The sequence below is a fragment of the Bos indicus genome, chromosome 20 (genome assembly GCF_029378745.1).
Source record: "Bos indicus isolate NIAB-ARS_2022 breed Sahiwal x Tharparkar chromosome 20, NIAB-ARS_B.indTharparkar_mat_pri_1.0, whole genome shotgun sequence".
Lineage (NCBI taxonomy): Eukaryota > Metazoa > Chordata > Mammalia > Artiodactyla > Bovidae > Bos > Bos indicus.
In genome coordinates this window covers 28,981,679-29,003,795 of record NC_091779.1, presented here as the reverse complement: position 1 = coordinate 29,003,795, position 22,117 = coordinate 28,981,679, and the positions used below count along the sequence as shown (strand labels likewise).

General features: G+C 38.4%; 1 pseudogene; it reads right to left on the bottom strand.

Moving 5' to 3' along the window:
- Positions 1-253: 253 nt before the first annotated feature.
- On the bottom strand, positions 254-5,402 carry LOC139177969 (translation machinery-associated protein 16-like; annotated as a pseudogene).
- Positions 5,403-22,117: the final 16,715 nt, after the last annotated feature.

Genomic DNA, 22,117 nt, shown 5'->3' with positions numbered 1-22,117 from the left:
AGCACATTAGGAATAGTTTCATCTGAGTCAGTTAGGAAGTGTGTGTTAGATCTGTCTCGTCTATTATCATGTGAAACATGTGCAGTGAGTTCTTACTGTAGTGCATGGTTGAATCTGCCGGATGACCTGGAATGATGTGCCCCTTTACCCCAGCACGTTTCAGAGATGATGCGTCTGACATCTCCCTTTCAGGGACAGCATGAAGGTATTCACTGATAAAAGAAGTCTACTTAGACATGAGAGACTAGGAACATCAAACACCTTCCAATCTCCGGTGAGAGTAGAAGAAGCAGGCCATGATGCTGCTATCAACAGTCACTTGTACTGAGCAGTGCACCTCGGACCATAAAGGGAACTGCAAGATGCAGGAAACCACCAAGCTGCACTTGGTGAAGTCAGAGTAATAAGATGCAACATTTTTTGTTATGAATGTGATGGTGAATACAAATGGAATTAAATTGAGACGTTTTGTGGTGCTGTAGCATCTAAAATTGGATGAAACAAGACATTAAAAACATAAAAATAATTAAACATAAGTAAGTCATAAGTACAGACAGTATTAATGAGTTTCAGCTTGTGAAATATTAAGTGAAAATGATATGTGGCATGGTTAAAATATAGAACTTTCAAAAATATTTGAGAAGTATTTACATATCAGGTGGCGGTAGTGGTAAAGAACCTGCCTGTCAATGTAGGAGACACAAGAGATGCAGGTTCAATCCCTGGGTGGGGAAGATTCCCTGGAGAAGGAAAGGGCACTCCACTCCATTATTTTTGCCTGGAGGGCCAGAAAGTCAGACATGACTAACTGAGCACACACACACACACACACACACACTTACATATCAAATTGATAAAATCCTCCCCAAATAATTATTGCTCTACTTATTTTTAAAATTCATATAGTTGACAGAAGTATTTCGTACTATATACAGATATGCTATTTTAAAATTTTACAAATGATTGTATTTTTAAAAAGTATTTGAAAAGAACTGTAAGTTCAGCAATATAATAAAGTGAAAGTTAGTTGCTCAGTCATATCCAGCTCCTTGCTGACCCCATGGACTAGCCAACCAGGCTCTTCTGTCCGTGGAATTCTCCAGCCAAATAGACTGGAGTGGGTAACCATTTCCTTCTCCAGGGGATCTTCCTGACCTAGGGATGGGACCCAGATTTCCTGCATTGCAGGCAGATTCTTTACCATCTGAGCAACCAGGGAAGCCCAATATAATAAATTTGTGAATTAATAAGTAAATACTCAGAAAATCAAGTATTAAAAAAATTTAGTGTCCCTTTTATCTGTTAAAGTATTCAGTTCATGAAGGATCCAGTGTGTGTTTTAATTATCTGGTTGGCTAGAATTAGACCTCCTAGGCAAGAGGCAGGAGCATCTTAGTAGATTCCTGACCTATAAAATAAGCTATGTGGGTAGGAAGGGTCAAATCTAGATCTTTAGAAGTTCTTCTCCTAATCAAATATTTAAATTAAAAAGTGTCATATTTTTGGGGGGGTCATAGGATTCTGTGCCACTAATTAAGACTTGAAAGATGCAGGGCTGTTGATTCATAAGTATCCCAATTTCCTCTCAAGTTTGCCCAGTGCAGAGAAAGAATGGGTCTTAGAGAACAGGAGGTGGTCTTTGTAAGCTAAACCAGGTGTGGCGATGCCAGCCCTAGCTGCTGTGCCAGTTATAATTTCCCTGATGGAATAAGTCACTATAGTCCCCGGCACATGGTACCCAACTGTCATTACTGTTTAGTCTCTATGTTGTGTCCAGCTCTTTTGCAATTCCTTGGAATATAGCCCTCCAGACTCCGCTGTGCATGGGATTTCCCAGGCAAGAATACCAGAGTTGGTTGCCATGTCCTTCTCCAGGGATATTCCTGACTCAGGGATCGAACCTGTGGCTCCTGTACTGGCAGTTGGATTCTTTACCACTGAACCACGTGGGAAGCCCACCCAACTGTTAGTCTAGTGAATATTTTCTTCCCTTGGTCCACTTTAAAGAAGTCTTCATACTTCCAAAGCAATTGGTTGCACTTTATGACTGCATATTTCCCTGTGTTCTGACATAATTTTCATCACACAGAAGCATTTTCAACACTCATTTGTATCATGAACTGAGAAAAGCACTAATCAGAGAGCTATTATCTTAGCATACCTGTGACATTAGATGCATCTGTGATTTATCTGACAGCCATCTATCCTAACAGCTTTTCACGATACTAATTTGAATCCTTTAGCATTGAACATGACTAGCCTATTTCATCTGCTTTTAGCTAAATTGATTTCCTGGATGTTAGATAGCTGACTGAGGCCCTTCTGGATAAAATTACCTATTGTCGTTCCAATTGCCATATCTTCCAAGTCTTTGTCTTGGTATTTATTTATTTATTTTTCAGGGAGACAGAATGTGTGACGAGCATTTGTTTCATGCTTCTAATTAGATTCAATACAAAAGTAGGAACAGCTGACTCAGAGATTTATCATGTGAGCCTGATTTATGCTTTCATGAAATCATAGTGTGCTAGATGAAGGCTGGTCTCCCAACTCAACAGGAATTATAGTGGTATTTGTCTTTTCAAGTGGCATCATTTAACCAAGGAAAAAGAAAAGGCAGCCTTCCAAAACCCAGAGGGTGCCAGTAACCTGAAGTGCACTTCTGCAGGGTAGCTTCCTGCCGACTGTTTGCTGGTAAACTTGGAACTGCTATGCTGCATATATCAGTTCAAATTTAGCTGCTTCAAAGAACATTTTTAAAATAATGCCATCCAGATAGGAAGAGAGACCAAAGAAGATGTGGAGGGTGGGAGACATAAGAGGAAAAGGAGAGAAATCCCAGAGGACGAGTAGGATAGGTCATTATCCTCTGTTTGTTTTTTTCATTTGCTCATCACCAAAATCATAGTCTTTATAGACAACATGAAAACTAGTAGTCAGCAATATAACAAAATCTAAAAAGTGATTTTTTTTTTCAAACTCTGTTTTGGATGAGTAGAAAGCCGATCGCCCCATGAAATTTTCAAGTTGTTAAACACCAGCAATGTGCTAGGCCAGAGTCGCAAATACTTAGCCAAAAAACAGTTAACTCCTTTCAGCCATGTCTTTGACTATTACTGATGGATCACGGCGCTTCCCAGGTGGCGCTAGTGGGACCTAGCTATGGTGCTGGGAGACATAAGAGACTCCCTAGGGAGATCCCCTGGAGGAGGGCATGGCAACCTACTCCAGTATTCTTGCCTGGAGAAACCAACGGACAGAGGCGCCTGGCAGGCTACAGTCCAAGGGATTGCAAAGAGTCAGGCATGACTGAAGCAACTTGGCACACATGCAATCGACCATGGCATTATGCTTCTCTAAGCCCAGATAAGTCCTTATATACCTTTTTTTTTTTTTAAATTATCACAGTGGGAGGACTACTGCTTGGTTATAGGTATCAAACAATAAAACACTTACTCGCCCTTTCTTTTCTAGATTAAACATTAAATGCAGAATGAAAGTCTCCTTTTATGTATACTCCTGTCCTTCATCATCTCCACGTTTCTCATTAATTCATAGAATGAAAGATGTGGTACATAGGGAAAGGAAAGAAAATTTTTTTTTTTTTTACAAAGCTTGTTTGAACATTCTTGTATTGTTAATTTCTGTTCTTTAGAAATAAATCTACTTTATGGTATTTAATACCCCCACTTTTACCACAGTACACTACTACTATGTTACAGGAAAATAACCATTTCCATTTCTTACTTCCCATTCATTAAAAAAAAATAATGCTTTAGATGCTTTTGAGCTTCTCATAACAATCACGAAAGAACCAGGTCATTTCAAACCATAAAAAAGTGTTAGTCACTCAGTCGTGTCTGATTCTTTGCTATATTTATTCATGAAACTTTCTCTACATCTTCCACTGCAGAAGGCTGCCTTTGCCTTAGTATCTCTTGTTTCTGGCATTTATCCAATGATTGGTATCTTTAAGTTGTAAATTACTCTATTCTCTTGTTTTTGTTTAGTTGCTAAGTCATGTCCAACTCTGCGACCCCATGGATGTAGGCTGCCAGTCTTCTCTGTCCATGGAATTTTCCAGGCAAGAATACTAGAGTAAGTTGCCATTTCCTTCTTCAGGGGATCTTCGCAGCCTAGGGATCAAAGGAAATTTTTCTAACATCACTGATCACTCAAGAAATACCCACATTAACCTCCTAGCAAAACAGTTCCTGCCTATGCCGCAATATGAGAGATTAGGTGATTGTAAGTAAACATGAAGAAAAAATTATAACATGTTTTGCTCTCATATTGTTCTCCTAGCTCCAGAAATCCAGATTAAATGGGTTTTGCAAAGCACTTCCACCTATTATAATAAATTGATGTCAATGAAAACCAACATTCATTTTTGAGTAAAAATTATAACATTTTTTTTGAAACTGAAAATAAGAGAATAAACTAAACAGTAAATTTATGTATCAAGACAATTCTTTATCACCATCAAAATTCATTTAATTAGAAGTTCTCAAATTATTTATTTTCAACTCAAGTAAAGACAATAAGGCCACTGCAGTTATTTCCTCATCTGTGTCAATTGACTCATCTTTCAGTTCCAGTTCCCCCTAAATTCCTGTCTATGGCTTTAACAGCTTTCTTCTTGCATCTCATGGGCACTGCATCATTAGCACAGATTTTTCTCATTTTGAAAGTGAAAGTGTTAGTTGCTCAGTCGTGTCCAACTCTTTGCAACCCCATGGACTGTACTGTCCTTAGAAATCTCCAGGTAAGAATACTCCTCAGATCAAAATCCCATTCCCTAACAGTTTTCAGATTATCTGCATTTAAAATGTCTGGAATCTGGAGACCATAGCAGTAAAGAATCTGCCTGCCAGTGCAGGAGCCTCTGTTCCATCCCTGGGTCAGGAAGATCCCCTGGAGAAGGAAATGGCAGCTCACTCCAGTATTCTTGCCTGGAGAATTCCATGGACAGAGGAGGCTGGCGGGCTATAGTCTATGGAGTTGCAAAGAGTCAGACATGACTTAGCTACTAAACGACAACAAGCAGCCTTGATACAGTGCCCAATCCTGCTCCAGGGTCTGCTTGATGAATACCTCCCAGGAACAGTGCTCATGGCCCTGTCATTTCCTTGATGCTATTCTGCACCTCAATCCACTCCAGCTCACCGCTGTATCGATGCAAATACCTTTCAATTAATTTACAAGCATCTCTCTTTCAATATCCTACTTTTTTGGGATCAAGATGACTTTGAAACCAGTGTAGTTTTTACCAATAAGGTTAAGGCACAATGCCTTTCATTCTTCAATTTTTCCTTTTTATTTTTTCTTGTTTGAGGACTTCTCTTATAGGATAGATGACTTTTTTTCTTGCCCTACCCATTTTCCTTTGGTGCTTTAGGCATGGCAGCATCCCCCCAGCTTGGCACCTCCCTCCAGATCTCCAACTCCACACATGGGCATATGGCCATCGGGCAGCATCGGGAAGCTCACAAGGTGACTCCGGTCCATGCCTTGCCAAAAATAGATAACAAGCAGGTCAGTCTTTTAAATTTACAGTGTAATGGAAGAATAGGATTCCTAATGTCTTTCTTGCACATCTCAAAGGCGTCATTCCAGTCTCTGAAATGGTATACCTATGTGATTTATCCACTATTTTTTTTCAGTGGAAAAGTGCTTTTTGAATGAAAATTTTTTCCTTCTTTAATTTTAGGCTGTGGATAAATATGTTGTTGCCGCTGAATAAGAAGCATGTACACTAATATGAAACAATGTTTTTAGAATATCTGTGCACAATAAATGGAGTGGAAACTCCTAGTCTTTACATTTTATTATACTTAAGGTTAGGCCTGTAAATTGCTGTGTTTCTCCCACTCTTTTTCTAAGCCTGAAGTCTTTCTTAGTCACCACTGCTCACTAAGAAGCTGCTCTTTGTCTGCACTCCCACCATGCATTCTTGCTTTCTCTCCTTCTTTCCCCAAAACACTCACAAAACAACCGCTTCTTTGTAGCATGTGTGTTGCCTCTGAGCCAAATTTAGTAGAATTTTATAAATGCCCACAAAGCATGGGCGGGCTGGCAATCCAAATGTGATGGTCATGTTCTTCATTTTGTACGAGACTTCCAGAACTTCATACACAGAACTTATTTTTTTCTTCTGAGATATTGTACACAATATATGCAAAGAACAATCCATTTGCATGGGTTAGATTTCCATTCCCTCTGCTTACAGCTGAGTAACTTTATTCTTTGTCCTCACTTGTAAAATTGGGGAAATACAATTTCCCATAATCAAATGAGAATATATCTAAGTTATATAAACATTGTGTGTGACAATAAATGAGAGCTCCATTTTCACTTTTCCATTTAGCTTCCTTTCCTAACTGGCTATATATTTTTAAAATCTTTCCACGCTGCTAGTCATCCAAGAGCTTCCCTGGTGGCTCAGATGGTAAAGAAACTGCCTGCAATACAGGAGACTTGGGTTTGATCCCTGGCTCGGGAAGATCCCCTGGAGAAGGAATGGCTGCCCACTCCAGTTTTCCTGGGCTTCCCTGGTGAATCAGCAGGTAAAGAATCTGCCTGCAATGTGGGAGATCTGGGTTTGATTCCTGCATTGGGAAGATCTCCTGGAGAAGGGAAAGGTTGCCCACTCCTGTATTCTTGCCTGGAGAATCCCATGGAGTCATTCATAGTTATATGTAATGCTTCTGCAGTGATCAAAATAAGTCAGGAGTTGAACTGTAAACTCTTTCATAGAAATTGTGTATATGTATGTTTGGGTCATTTGTATATTGTAAAATTCAGTGTGTAAATGGTGTTGAAGGGCATTAGAGGGATTTTTTAAAATTCATGTATGAAGTAATTTCTTAAGGAATAATAAAATAATAGCATGAAATATGGCTCAGAATATGGATCTTTTATCCCTGGCTGAGGCAAAGTTTAGTACCTCTTGTTAACTGTTTTGTGCTTCCATATCTGTCTGCTGCCCTCTGTTGCCCTCCATTCTTTCCTTAGAAATGTCCAGAGAAAATCTCTTCACTTTTTTTTTCCCAACCCCAAGCCTCTTTCTCTCCTCCTTCATTTTATTCATCTTTTCTGATGCCAGTGTTCCAGGCACTGTTTAGACAGATTTATCTTCATAGCTTTGCCCTGATACATAACACACAAATAATGATTTCTACATTTTTGGAAGATGGTACTAGGAAATCGTTTCTTTAGACTATTGTACTGAAAATAGTGATGCTTAAATTTCTGTGATGTTTTGCAAAAAAATAAATACTTAAATTTCAACAGTTGCAACAAATAAAATACACAGTGTTTACACAGTGATACAGGAATGCTCTCCAAGCAAAATTAAAGAAGCCAAAATTATTACAGTATATAGAAGAAAATTACTTTTGATTTTAGCAAATATTTAAAATTATATATAGGTCATCCAAGCCAAAAACCTGAAATCAGTCCCAACTGATCTCTTTTCCCTACCCTGGAAGTACAATTGATAGACAAACCTCGTTATATTTTTCCTTTTAAATCTGCTCACTCCACAGATGTTTATTGTGCCTGATTCTGTCCTAAATACTGGAGAAAGAAACACAAATAAATAGACAAAAATTGATGTCGTCGTAAAGCTTACATGCTGGTGTGTGCCCCGGTGGAGGGTTGAGGGGGGATGAGGAAGTGGGACAATCAAATAAGTACGTAAAATATACAATATGTCAGAAATGCTTGGAGAAAATTAGTCTTGGGGGAAGAGCACAGGGAGTGCCAGAAGGAAGAGGAGTGGCTCCCTGCTCAAAGAGCCAGATGGGGATTAGAGTCTAGGGATGAAGAATGACCTGGGAGTCCCTGGGCTTCTGGTGGTGACTGATGTAAATGGGGATAAAGGGCATAATGAGATTTTTACTGATGGTGTCAACAGAGATAATGGTGGTGACGCTAGCAGTGCTGGGAGAGGGCAAGCCAGTGGGGGCGGGAGGTGGGGGGGACTTCCTGCAAGGAGAAAAGCTAAGGCCTCTAATTCATTCTTGCCAGGAGTGGTGATGGGGGCAGGGAATGGCACCCCTGAGAGCCTGTGCAATTCCTAGACCCTCTCTGGACTCTTGCCAATGCAGTTTCTTCCTCAAATCTCTCCCCTCCTTTCCATCTCCCCTTAGCCCGTTTCCAGTTCACACCGATAACAGCTCTGCCAGGGCTTTAGTTTTGCTTCCAGGAGTTCATTTTTAACACAATCAGATAAACTACCTGAAAAACAAATCCAGCCATGTAATTTTCACTCCAAACCTTTCTTGGTCAAAAATCATGAGCACATAAGCTACCCCCTTGTTCTTGGATCGTATTTTCTGTTCAGATCGTATTTCGGTTCAAATCATACAAAGCTGCTCTTAGTTACTGGCCCAGAGCATTCTTTCATCCTACGTATTCTTTTCTTGCCACTCCTTCGAGGTGAAATGCCCTTTCTCCTTTCTTAACCTGACAAAATCTTTCTCAACTTTCAAGACACGGCTTTAGTGTTCTTACCTTCAACATGCTTTTCAAGAAGCCCAGATAAAGTGCTGTGTCTCAGAAGTACCATTCTACCCCAAGCACACCTTTTGTGTGGTATCTAAAGTATCCTGGATTGTTAGATCCACAAGGACAAGAACCATGCATTATTCATCTGATGCTCTCAGAGGACAGCAAGGTGTCTGTTTATTAAGCAAATAAAAATCAATAGGCTACACTGAAACTCTGCTTTGCTAATCCTGTTTTCTGACCTAGAATGCAGTCTCCAGGTTGCCACTGATATGGTGAAAAATTAGTTTGAAATATACATTTTTATTATTTTCTTTTCTCCAGTTCTTTAGTCATCAGTACCATCTAAGCTGCTTCAAAGAGAAGTAGGATTGTTACAAAGGAATGACAAAAAGAAAAAAAAAATAAGCAAGGAAGGATTCATGCTGAGTTTTTTAACTTCCAAACCAGTCTTTGAAGAATCAAAAAAAAATTGAGAAAAGCTGGGCACAGACTTGGGGGTCACACTGATGAAAGGGAAGTGCAGAAAGGAGTGTCAACCTGTTATGGGCAGACTTGAGATTGGTTTATCTTAGGGAAGAACAAGAGTTGGAGAAGAGGGTTCTGATATGTGATGACTCAGTATAGAGAATCAGGGTCAGCCTCTGGGATTACCAAGGATTTTAAGGGGAGAGCACATGAACCACTATTTTTTTCCTGTTATATAAAAACCAAAATGAAAAAGCAAACAAACAAAATCTTTCGTTTTACAATTCTAAATGTACAATAAAAAAATCTAGACTCTTATATAGGATTCTGATATAGGATTTTACTTTGGGACCTTACCAGTATCTCTCTCTGAAATCTTGGCAAATCATAACCTACAGAGCAAGGAAGAACCAGACAGAATCTTGTACAGTTCAGTTCAGTCGCTCAGTCGTGCCCGACTCTTTGCGACCCCATGAATTGCAGCACACCAGGCCTCCCTATCCATCACCAACTCCTGAAGCTTAATCAAGTTCATACCTATCACATTGATGCCATCCAGCCATCTCATCCTCTGTCATCCCCTTCTCCTCCTGCCCCCAATCCCTCCCAGCATCAGAGTCTTTTCCAATGAGTCAACTCTTCGCAAGAGGTGGCCAAAATATTGGAGTTTCAGCTTTAGCATCAGTCCTTCCAATGAACACCCAAGACTGATTTCCTTTAGGATGGACTGGTTGGATCTCCTTGCAGTCCAAGGGACTCTCAAGAGTCTTCTCCAATACCACAGTTCAAAAGCATCAATTCTTCAGTGCTTAGCTTTCTTTATAGTCCAGCTCTCACATCCATACATGACTACTGGAAAAACCATAGCCTTGACTAGATGGACCTTTGTTGGCAAAGGAATGTCTCTGCTTTTTAATATGCTGTCTAGATTGTTCATAACTTTTCTTCCAAGGAGCAAGTGTATTCTAATTTCATGGCTGCAGTCACCATCTGCAGTGATTTTGGAGCCCCCAAAAATGAAGTCTCACACTGCTTCCATTGTTTCCCCATCTATTTGCATTGAAGTGATGGGGCCAGATGCCATGATCATGGTTTTCTGAATGTTGAGTTTTAAGCCAACTTTTCAGTCTCCTCTTTACTTTCATCAGGAGGCTCTTTAGTTCTTCTTTGCTTTCTGCCATAAGAGTGGTGTCATCTGCATATCTGAGGTTATTGATATTTCTCCCAGCAATCTTGATTCCAGCTTGTGCTTCACCCAGTCTGGCATTTTGCATGATGTATTCTGCATATATGTTAAATAAGCAGGGTGACAATATATAGCCTTGTCATATTCCTTTCCTGATTTGGAACCAGTCTGTTGTTCCATGTCCAGTTCTAACTGTTGCTTTTTGACCTGCATACAGATTTCTCAGGAGGCCAATCAGGTGATCTGGTATTCCCATCTCTTGAAGAATTTTCCAGTTTGCTGTGATCCACACAAAGTTTTTGGCATAGTCAATAAAGCAGAAGTAGATGTTTTTCTGGAACTCTCTTGCTTTTTTGATGATCCAACAGATATTGCCAATTTGATCTCTGGTTCCTCTGCCTTTTCTCAATCCAGCTTGAACATCTGGAAGTTCACAGTTCACATACTGTTGAACCCGGGCTTGGAGGATTTTGAGCATTACTTTGCTAGCATGTGAAGTGAGTGCAGATGTGCAGTAGTTTGAACATTCTTTGGCATTGCCTTTCTTTGGGAATCTTGTACAGGGATCTGCAGCTTGTTTTTTAAAGTAGAACTTATTTTTCAGATTAAATTTTATAGAAAATCTTGATTTACAGCCAGACAGATTTAAGACTTCCCTTAGTGAAGGGAGGGAGCCCAAAGCCCCAGTGTCCTGTGGCAGCCCCAACCCATTCTGTGAAATTTAGGGCTCCAAAGACCATGACTTGAACACTACCAATCTAGGGCAACTTCTGTATTTTGTGGATGAGGAGACTGAGTTATGAAAAATTTAAATGATTTGTGCTAGAGTAAAGGAAATCTGGAATAATGCCATCTAGGGCTACAGCCTGGAGTATTTACTGATAGCCCAGTTATTGAGTCATCTTTACCTTTGTATACATCTCAAAAGCATCCTCTCTAATTGAGAAGTAAATATGCATAAACGTCTTCACTTGAGGAATTTTTGAGAGGCTCAGATCAATAAATATGAGAAGAGAGTTTATTTTTTCACTAGATACAGATTATACAGCATAACAATATCTGTCCTGCAGCCTCTGTAAAAGTTATAAAAAATCAAATTGCTCCACTGTTCTTGAGCTACGGCCATACACTACATTACTATTAAAGAATCATTTATGAACCAAATGATTGCACAATTAGTGCAATTAAATTTATGATACTTAACAGAGATTTATGTCATATGTTAAGTATAAAAACAGCTTAAACTTGACTTTTTAAATGTAAACTAGAACACTCTCAGCCCCTTGTAAGAACTCAGTTGAACATTACATCATAAATATGTAACAAATGTTAAAAGATGTTGGTTAAGGAGCCATGGCTCAAAATCTGATCCTTCTCCTTTTCCATGGTGTTATACTTTCATCCTTCATAGATCACAGATCAACATGAGACATTTTAAATAAAGAACTTGGATATTTTTATTGAAGGCTAAATCTCACAATACCACTTTTTGAACATACTTAGGAAGTAATTCTCTCTGATAATTTTTTCAATGTTCTCTTTCTTTTAAATGCTATAATAAAATATAAACACTTATTAAGTAATTTTATAGAAATCAAAGAAATTTATGAGGCAGCTCACTTTTTAGAATGATAAATGTAAGAGCAGAATTCATTTTAAAAACATAATGGAAGTTTCCAAATATATCCACAAATATAAAGAATTATTAAAGTTTTTCCTGGTAATGTTTATCTTATCTAAGTGAACACTGAAATGTCAAAATTGCCTCCCAGTCATTCTGAGAGTTTAAAATTAATCTTAATGTGACCTAGGCACCAAATGCTTGTCCCACATAAAATTACAGGAACAAATTTTTGCTGGACACCTTGGCAAAGCTCTTTCTTTTCCCTAAATAGCTTTTCTGAGGATAGAATGCAGTTACCTTAATAAGAACTGTCACTTAATAAATTTTCCTCAGGGTATGGGGAAGGATTCTGCGGTGTAGCAGAAAGGTATGGATTCAGTAGTGGAAAAACCTAATATATAAACTTAAAAATTATGATAACTACTATTTTAAAACACTGATATAAAGGGCACCTCAGAGTATAATTTGCTATATAGTTAACTCTATAACAGCATGGCTGTGACTATTTTTAACCCCAAAGTTTACCAAACTATATCTCAATGCATTTATCCCAGATCTACAAACTTAATAATAGTTTACTGTATGTCTAACTTGTTTTATGTATTTATTTCAATGTACCAATAAATAAATGAGAAGTTTCTAAATTCTTCATATACTCTTAAAATTGTGTGTGATACAAAATGTTTAATGACAAAAATATCTCTTCTGAGTTTTGATCCTAGGAAGACAATAAACATACTTTTCCTATTCTTTCCTAAGCATTACTAAGCAGCCTTTAATATTATTCATAAAACAAACATAGGTAGCCTCTGGAAGATAGAAAAAGGCAGAATGGCTAGAAATTTTGGGACCCAAAGAAGAGATAATGATACTTCCCTGCTGCTAAGTCGCTTCAGTCTCATCCGACTCTGTGCGACCCCATAGACGGCAGCCCACCAGGCTCCCCCATCCCTGGGATTCTCCAGGCAAGAACACTGGAGTGGGTTGCCATTTCCTTCTCCAATGCATGAAAGTAAAAAGGGAAAGTGAAGTCACTCAGTTGTGTCTGATTCCTAGCGACCCACAGACTGCAGCCCACCAGGCTCCTCCGTCCATGGGATTTTCCAGGCAAGAGTACTGGAGTGGGTTGTCACTGCCTTCTCCGAAATACTTCCCTAGGTTTTCTTTTCCTCATGTATCTTAGACTGAGAGTTTCAGAGACTGACAATCTAAAAGCACAAGCAGGTACAAACAAGCAAACAAAAAAGTCCTAAAACAGGCGTGCTTTCTCTCTAGCCAAAGAGCATCCAGGAAAACAGAAACCTTTTTTTTTTTTTTTTACAATAACCACTCTATTTCAGGAAACTACCACAGAAAAAAATATTCCTTGTACAACTACAGAGCCAAATTAGACATTACAAAAATTCGGCATTAAACGTGAAATTAGCCAAAACAAAACAAAGCAAAAATTATCAGAGACAAAGTTTTTATATGATGATAACAGGGGAGTTCCACAAAAGATACATAGCAATCTTAAATATGTATGCACTAAGCAAAATATATAAAGCAAAAATTAATAGAATTGTGGAAATAAATTATATATGGAGATTTCAACTTCTGTCTCAAAAATTGAAAGAATAACGAGAAAATCATCCAAGATATAGAAGAACTAAACAGACAATCAAGCAACAGAATATGATTGACATTTATAGAACAGTTGACCAAAAAAAGGGGAGAGCTTCCCTAGTGACTCAGATGGTAAAAAATCTCACTGCAATGCAGAAGACCTGGGTTTGATCCCTGGGTTGGGAAGAACCCCTGGAGAAGGGAAAGGCTACCCACTCCAGTATTCTTGCCTAGAGAATTTCATGGACAGAGGAGCCTGGCAGGCTACAATCCATGGAGTCACAAAGAATCAGATATGACTGAGCAACTAACATTTTCACTTTTGACCAAAAAAATAGAATTCACATTCTTTTACAGTACCACAGAACAAATACCAAGTTAGATCATATCTATAGCCATAAGATAAACATCAATAACCTTAAAGAATTAAAATCACAGAATATTGTTTAATAACCACAGTGGAATCAAATTATAAAGCAGTAACAGAAGGAGGATAGAATCTGAAAACTCTTGGGAACTAACAACATACTTTAAAAAAACAAACAAAAAACATTATTTAAAGAGAAAGACTCAATAAAAAATACACTGCATTAGTGAAAATTAAAATACAGCACCTAAAAATTTGTAGGATACAGCTAAAGCAGTCATGAGAGGGGAATTTATACTACTAATTATATACATCATGAAAGATTTTTAAAGGTCTTAATCCATGCTTTCACCTCAAGAACCTAAAAAAAAAAAAAAAAAAGGCAAACTAAACCCTAAGCAAGAAAAAGGAAGGAAATAATAAAGACATGATCAGAAATCAATGAAATGAAAACATAAAAACAGAAGAAAAAACTCAATTAGACAAAAATTTGATTCTTCGAAAAATAGTAAAACTGAAACTCCAGCAACACTACCAAAATAAAAGAGAGAAGACATAAATTGCAGATACTGGGAATGAAGAAGGCAACATCACACAGACCCTTCACACGTCAGAATAATCATCATAGGATGATAGGAATAATTCCACAGATTAAATTTGACAACATAAATGAAATGGGCCATTTTCTCAAAAACAAACTACCATAAATCAAATGTGAAATGCATCATTTTGATAGCTCCATAACTATTAAAAATTAAATCCATAATTATAAACACTCTGAAAAGGGAAATCTCCAGGTCTAAATGGTTACACTGGAGAATTCTACCAAATATTCAAATTAAAACCAATTATACACAATTTCTTCCAGAAAGTAGAAGAGATAGGAATGATTTCCATTCATTCATGAAGCTAATATTACCCTGACACCAAAATCAGACAAAGATGGTACAAAAAGAAAAACTGCAAATCAATATCCCTCATTAAAATGGCAACAAGAATTCTTAGCAAATTTAATTATTCAATATATAAAAAGAATAATGCAGCATGACCAGGTGAGATTTATATCATGAACAACAGTGGATTATTTGAAAATCTAGCAATATAATTCCTCTTGTTAACAGGATAAAAATAAATATTATATGATCATATCAATTCAAAATAAGCATTTGACAAAATCCAATACCCATTCATAATGAAATCTCTCAGAGAAACAGAAATAAAGATCTTAGTTAATTGATAAAAGAGAAATTCTAAAAAATAAAGCTAACATTTTACTTGATGAAAGACTGAATATTTTCTGTCTCAGATCAGGAAACATCAAGCATGTTTCCTCTTATCTCTCTTATGCAACATGCTGCTGGAAGTCCTACCAAGTGCAAAGCCAAAGGAAAAAAAAAGAAAGAAAAAAGAAAAAGAAGACAAAAGGGATGCCTATCAAAAGGGAAGAAATAAAATTGGATGAATCTAAAGAATTATACTGAGTGAAAAAACTGAATCTGAAATGTGTATACTATGTGGTTCCATTTATGTATCATTCCTGAAATGGCAAAATTACAGAAATGGAAAAGAGATTACTGATTGCCAGTGGTTAAGATGGAAGTGGCTACCCTGGTAGCTCAGATGGTTAAGAATGCTCCTGCAATGCAGGAGACCTGGGTTCAGTCTCTGGGTTGGGAAGATCCTCTGGCAAGGGGAATGGCAACCCATTCCAGTATTCTTACCTGCAGAATCCCATGGACAGAGGATCCTGGTGGCATACAGTCCATGAGGTCACAAAGAGTTGGACATGACTGAGCTACTCAGCTCATCCACAAGAAGGGTAGGGGTGGGAGGGAAGTGGGGGTGGTTACGAAAGGGCAACATGAAGGATCCTTGCAGTCATGTCAATGTTCTGGTGTCAGTTCTATCAATGCCAGTGTTCAGATTGTGATACTGAACCACAGTTTTGCAGAATTATTTCATACATGTGAATCTACAATTATCCCATAATAAACAGCTAAATTTTAAAAGATGGGAACAAAAAAAGCCTCTTCTCATATAGAGCTGTCATCTAGTTTGGAGGTAGGAGAGAAACATAATTTAAAAAAAAATAAAAGAGAAGAAAAAGTTTTTGAGAGATATGCTGAGTTGTATTACACAGAATATTCATAAGAAAGAACTAGAGGAAGGAGGAAAATCCATCAGCTGTATTATTTGAGTTTTTATAGAGGAGGGAATGGCCGGAGTTTGAGAACTGAGTGCACTGTTCACAGGTGAAGATGGCCATCTTGGGAAGATGAAGAAGAGCAAGACTAAGAGATTAACTGAGAGGACTGCCTCTTAAACTTGCACAGGTACAAGCAAGCAAACAGAACAAGCAACCAACCACATAGTACAAAGCTTGCGCTTCAATCTTATCAAAGGAATGGAGTATGAGGAAAAAACTTTCAGTTCTGAAAATTCAAGTCTCCTTGGTGCATGTGATACTCTTGTCTTATATAAAATTGTTGAGAATCTAAATTACTTAATGATTTATGGTTGAGAAAACTTTCTTCAGATTAAAAACAACCCTGAAGTAACTCCTGGGCTCTACTTATCAGTGGTTTCTCCCGACATGTATTCTTGGAAAATTCTTAGATCGGGTTCACCAAAAGCAGCCCTGAGAACAAGATTTCTAACACCTTTATTGAGGAAGGGCTTTTAGGAAACCCATTAGGGAGTGATGGAAGCAAGAGAGAGAAGGGAAAGAAACCAGGGTGTTTGCAAAAGAAGACAAGATCCCATGAAGGGCAGTTTCAGCCTGATTCTGGAGGGGATCTCAGAGTATATCCTAACCAGAGATGAGGAAACTGAAATTTTACATCTTCACATCAGTCAGTCAAGATAATGAAAAAATAAATGAGTAAAATACATGTTAGTTGTTGAATAGAAAATCGGGAGAGACTTCACCAATATAAAGTTAATTTGTAAAACTGAGGCTGACTTTGAGAGAGAGAATAGGCCATATTATGTGCAGTTTCTGAAACAAGAACATATTTGGTATGATGGAGTAATCACTATACAGAGTGTGCGAGAGGAAAGGGCAGAATGATACTAGTTGAGTTCAGAAAGATAATTGTGATGTGGTTGCAGAGAGTGAAGGTACAGAAGCTGAACAGATAACACCTTATAAGCCATAGTAAGGGGCTTATCTGGTTGCTCAGATGGTAAAGAATCTGCCTTACAATGTGAGATATTTGGGTTCAGTCCCTGGGTCAAGAAGATCCCCTCGAGAAGGAAATAGCTACCCACTCCAGTATTCCTGCATGGAGAGTTCCATGGACAGAGGAGCCTGGCAGGCTACAGTCCATAGAGTTTCAAACACTTTCACTTTTTTTCAAGCCAAAGTAAAGCTTTTTATTTTCACTCTGAGATGGAAACAATTTGCTTTTTTTTTTTTTTTAAGCTAAAAAGTAGCATAATGTTTTCTAAAGAATGTCTCTTGCTGCTTCATTGAAATTTTGACTGATGGTTGTCAGGGAAGGAAACATGAAACCATGAACCAGTTAGGAAGCTAAAGAAACAATTCAGGCATAAAAGGATAGCTGTTGTTGTTGTTTAGTTGAAAAGTCCTGTCTTATTCTTTTTGCAACCCCACGGATTGCAGCCTTCTAGGCTCCTCTGTGTATGGGATTTCCCAGGCAAGAATACTGAAGTTTGTTGCCATTTCCTTCTCCAGGGGATCTTTCCAACCCAGAGATCAACCCGTGTCTCCTGAATTGACAGGCAGATTCTTTACAACTGTACCACTAGGGAAGCCCTAAAATGATAGTACGTTTTACCAAAGTGATATTGGTAGAGGTAAATAAAAATTATAGAATTCTAGATATTTGTTTAGAGTGTGCTGCTGCTGCTGCTGCTGCTAAGTCGCTTCAGTTGTGTCCGACTCTGTGCAACCCCATAGATTGTAGCCGACCAGGCTCCCCCGTCCCTGGGATTCTCCAGGCAAGAACACTGGAGTGGGGTGCAATTTCCTTCTCCAATGCATGAAAGTGAAAAGTGAAAGTGAAGTCGCTCAGTTGTGTCTGACTCTTAGCGACCCCATGGACTGCAGCCTACCAGGCTCCTCCATCCCTGGGATTTTCCAGGCAAGAGTACTGGAGTGGGGTGCCATTTCGAGTGTAGTCAGCTGCATTTGCAGATGTGGTATGTGGGAGAAAGAGAGGAGGCAGGGATGAGCCCAAGGTCTCCCAGCTAAGCCACTGGAAAAATGAGGGTGTTTACTGAGATAAGAAATGTCAAGAACAGGATTTACGGGAGAGGGAGAGTGTAAGAGGGCAGAGGATAGGTTATTCATAACATGGCTTTATATTTCTTTAGAATAGTTCTCGATGAGTACAAAATAAATAGATCAACTTCATTGTACTCTTTTCCTATTTGATTTTTATACCTTTATTCCGTCCCTTTCATCTGTCTTCTCATGTTTTCTTTTTCTCTGTCTCTCTCTCCCTTCCTCTCTCCTCTCACTTCCTTTCTTCCTTCCCTCTTTTCCTCCCTCTTTCTCTTCTCTCTCTACACAACTTTCCTCCATTTTCAGGCACCATTCTGGTCATAATTGTGGAGGCCAGAAGGTCAGGATAGCATTCAGATAGAGTGTTACAATTGGGAAAATATTCTGGGACATTCCCCTCAATATAAAAAACATGAATAGAGACATTATTGGCGAGCTTTCATTCATAATTTTTTTAAACTCAATTTCCTTGCTTTTGTTAAGTGGAAAGAATTCCAAAGACAATCAGCTTTCTATATCTGTTTTTATATACCACCTGATTTGTTTGGAACACCAAGTTGTCCAAATTATAAAGTAAGGTAGGAGGGAGTTATTTACAGAAATACACAAAAAGGTTTCAAATTTAGTCCTTCTGAACTTTTTCACTTATCTTACCCATAATTATGAATAATGAACATTAATGCATTCTATTATTAGTATGGAAATGATAACTAAAGAGCATTTTTTCCAATATACATTTTCATATTTTTGACTTTTTAAACCTTTTTTGGAAACTGTTAATTTGCTATGCTATATTCTTATACTGCTCCCTAAAGTTAAAAATGTAAAAAAAAAAAAAAAAAAAACCAAACCAGCAAACATAGCTAAAAATAATGGGTCTCATGGAAACACATAAAAGTGGAGCCTTTTAAAATCTTTTTTAAAAAATATAAGATGCAGAATATAAGTCTTGTTTGGGCTAACTTGACTACGATAGGTTAAAGGCAATGTTGGCTCTCTTCCAAGCTGTCCACCCCTAGTCTGTGAGCCCTTTGGGCATCCAGTAGGTCAGACTTATGACTCCTAATGAGTAATGCAGTGGTACTTAAGCTGTTGCAGATGGGATGGGAATAGCAAAAACCACGCCTCTCTAATTACATGTATCAGCCCTCTTGCATTGGGATGCCTTCTAACATTTTAGGATGGGGGGAGCCAGCCGAATAATCACATGGAAAATACAAATCTGTAGGAGCTGCCAAAGTTATCCCAGGTTCTAGCTGCTAGAAAGTCTTTGCACTATTCTGATGTAGGTATTGACAGCCTGCCTACCTCCTGCAGATGTCAAAGCCAAGGTCAAGACCAGGATAGTGCACAAGCTGTCAACTTAGCATAAGAAAACAGGTAAGCACATCCTGAGCAGGATAGGGAAGTCTCCATAATTGGCAGTAATTTTGGGTGGAAACTATAGGTCATGACATTAGTGGAAATCTATGAGATCACTCCCTCCTTAATGCTCCCACAGGAAAGCAAAAAAATCAGTACTTGATGAAAGGTCAGCATTTTATGGGCTGACTTCCTCTCAACTATACCTTTCAAAAGCCTTTCTTTTTTTGGACTTTGCAACCTTTTTATTTTTAAAAACAGCTCTTTATTTGAATGTACTTAAAGAACAATGAACCTATGTGCTAGTTAAGAATTAGGCAATCACATGGTCTTCAGCAGTTGCAAATGATGGGGTTGTTTTATAATAAACTAATGGAAGAAAGAAATTAAAAACTGATTCTATCACAACTTAAAAACTGATTCTATCACAACTCATTACAAAAGATTGTGTGAATGAAAATCATAGCATTATACTATGTGAAATAGTATACTAATATACTAAGTGAAATAGTTACTAGTAACACTCTGAAATGGTTAAAATGGGGAACTATAGAGTCACTGAGAGAAGGCAATGGCACCCCACTCCAGTACTCTTGCCTGGAAAATCCCATGGATGGAGGAGCCTGGTAGGCTGCAGTCCATGGGGTCACTAAGAGTCGGACACGACTGAGAGATTTCACTTTCACTTTTCACTTTCATGCATTGGAGGAGGAAATGGCAAGCCACTCCACTGTTCTCGCCTAGAGAATCCCAGGGATGGCGGGGCCTGGTGGGCTGCCGTCTATGGGGTCGCCCAGAGTCGGACACAACTGAAGTGACTTAGCAGCACAGAGTCACAATGTATAGTAAGGTATTAGGATTCTTAGTGGGTTAAATTAAGTATACAGATATTATACATTTTACCTGATAATAATACTAATGATCATTAAATTCTTCTATTCTCCCAGACCTGAGGCTATTAAATACCTTACATACTTAATTCACAAAAGAAGTCTCTCAACTAGGTTTTTATGAATGGTTGCTTAGAGAAGACAGTCATCCAGGAAGTGGTGCATTAAGGCCTCAAAATAAGACTTGTCTGACTGGAAAATTTTACTCTTAACACCGCCATTTTGAGAACACGGCAAAAAACTTGTTATTCAGTTCCTAAGTTGTGTCTGACTCTTTGTGACCCCATGGTCACATGCTTCTATGTCCTTCTCTGTCCTCCACTATCTCTTGGAGTTTGCTCAGATTCATGTCCATTCAGTCAGTGATGCTATCTAACCATCTCATCTTCTGCTGTCCCCTTCTCTTCCTGCCCTCAATCTTTCCCAGCATCAGGGTCTTTTCCAATGAGTCAGCTCTTCTCATCAGGTGGCCAAAGTATTGCAGCTTCAGCTTCAGCATCAGCCCTTCCAATGAATATTAAAGGTTGATTTTCTTTCGGATTGACTGGTTTAATCTCCTTGCAGTCCAGGGGACTCTCAAGAGTCTTTTCAAACACCACAGTTTGAAAGCAATTCTTTGGCTCTCAGCCTTCTTTATGGTCCAATTCTCACATGCATTCATGACTACTGGAAAAACCATAGCTTTGACTATATGGGCCTTTGTTGGCAAAGTGCTATCTCTACTGCCTAACATGCTTTCTATTGTCATAGCCTTTCTACCAAGGAGCAAGCGTCTTTTAATTTCATGGCTGCAGTTACTGTCTGTGGTGATTTTGGAGCCCAAGAAAATAAAATCTGCCACTGCTTCCATTTTTTCCCCTTCTATTTGCCATGAAATGGTGGGACTGGATGCCATGATCTTAGTTTTTTAATATTGAGTTTTAAGCCAGACTTCCCTGGTGGCTCAGATGGTAAAGAGTCTGCCCCAAATGTGGGAGACCCAGGTTCGATTCCTGGGTCAGGAAGATCCCCTGGAGAAGGAAATGCAACTCACTCCAGTATTCTTGCCTGGGAAATCCCATGGACAGAGAAGCTTGGCAGGCTACAGTCCATGGGATTGCAAAGAGTCCGACATGACTGAGTGACTAACACACCCAAGTTTTAAGCCAAGCAGTAAGCTGAGAAAGGCTAATTGGTAAGGATTGCTTTGGTTTCTAATTTGCATTATAATTTAATCTTGTCTAAGGCTCCTTCCCATAAATTCCTGAGTTACTTAAGAAATGCTTGATACAAATTGCAATATATGAGAGAGAAGATACTTTCTCTGCTACTTCAAAAATAAATATGCAATCAAAATAGCAAATGGGTTATAGCATATATCTTCTTCACAGGATGAAAAAGCAGGTTCATTTACAAATAGAATGGATCAGAACTAGAAAATATGTTAGTAAGGTCAGATTTACCTGATTACTGATTATGGATGAAGCAATTCTAAAACTACTTTAAATTAGTTATAGAATGAGTGAATGCGTTAATATGGTTGGGAGTCACACCACACATGAAATTGAGAAAGACAAAGAAAAAAAAATACTCTGAGATGGGAATGAATTGGAATTGTACATTCCTGTGCAAACTCCTGATTTCTAAAATATGAATCTGTGCACAGATATGGATGCATGTCAGTATATGTATATATGACCATGCATGTGTGTGTGTTAGTGTTTTTTCATAGCCCTGGCTGTTGAAAGGGCCAAGAAATAAACATAGCACAATAAAAAGAACCATACGGTGACAGACATTATATATCTATTATTATTATTCACTTAACCCTGGGTTCCTTATAAAAATGACTGCAGGATTGGAGCAATTGAGATGG